Source organism: Xenopus laevis, chromosome 3L (assembly GCF_017654675.1).
Source record: "Xenopus laevis strain J_2021 chromosome 3L, Xenopus_laevis_v10.1, whole genome shotgun sequence".
Taxonomy (NCBI): domain Eukaryota; kingdom Metazoa; phylum Chordata; class Amphibia; order Anura; family Pipidae; genus Xenopus; species Xenopus laevis.
This window is the reverse complement of record NC_054375.1, coordinates 95,189,487-95,190,277: the sequence shown is the minus strand read 5'-3', so window position 1 is coordinate 95,190,277 and position 791 is coordinate 95,189,487.

Here is a 791-nt window from a genome sequence, read left to right as displayed (position 1 = left end):
GTAGTGCTGCTCGAGTCATCTCTCAAAAGAAAAACTGCATTTCTTTCCTTCTATTGTGTACACATGGGCTTCTGTATCAGACTTCCTGCCTTCGGATTCAACCTGGAGTGAACATGCTCAGTTTGCTCCTCTTCCCCCTCAGGCCGGATGTGACGTCACACTCACACCAAGATAATACTGCAGCTGCTATCCTAAACAAACAGAAAGCTTCTAGAGCTTTTTACTCAGGTATGGTTAAACATTCTACATAATAAATATAGCATTCTAGCTTTCACTATTGCAGCTAATCTATTGGCAATAAAATGTCTCCATAGCTTCCCTTCTCCTTAAAAGGAGAAGGAAAGGCAACAATCATTGTGGGTGCCAAAAGTTAGGCACCCCCAGTGATTGTATTCACTTACCGGATACCCTAGGCCAGTGCTCTTATCACCAGAAAATGGCCCATGGTTCTCCCAAAGAGCACCATGGAGCATTCCTCTTCCTTATTCTTATTTTTTGTGCAAGTGTGCATGTGCAGTAGAGTAAAAAGTTGTAGGATTTTGAAGAAAGAAAAATCAGAAGAAGAGGATTGCTCCATGGTGCTCGCTGAGAAGAACCCTGGGCCATGGCAGTTTTCTTCAAACAGGAGGTATCAAGTAAGTGATTACAATCACTTGGGAGTGCCTAACTTTTAGCACTGACAAATGCATGCAATTTTGCTTGCACTTTAGTGTGATTTGAGTGAAGTTGTGCTAAAAATCAAAATAACTTCCGATTCTTTAAATGTAAGTGTGCTGCGTCTTTTGTTTCTG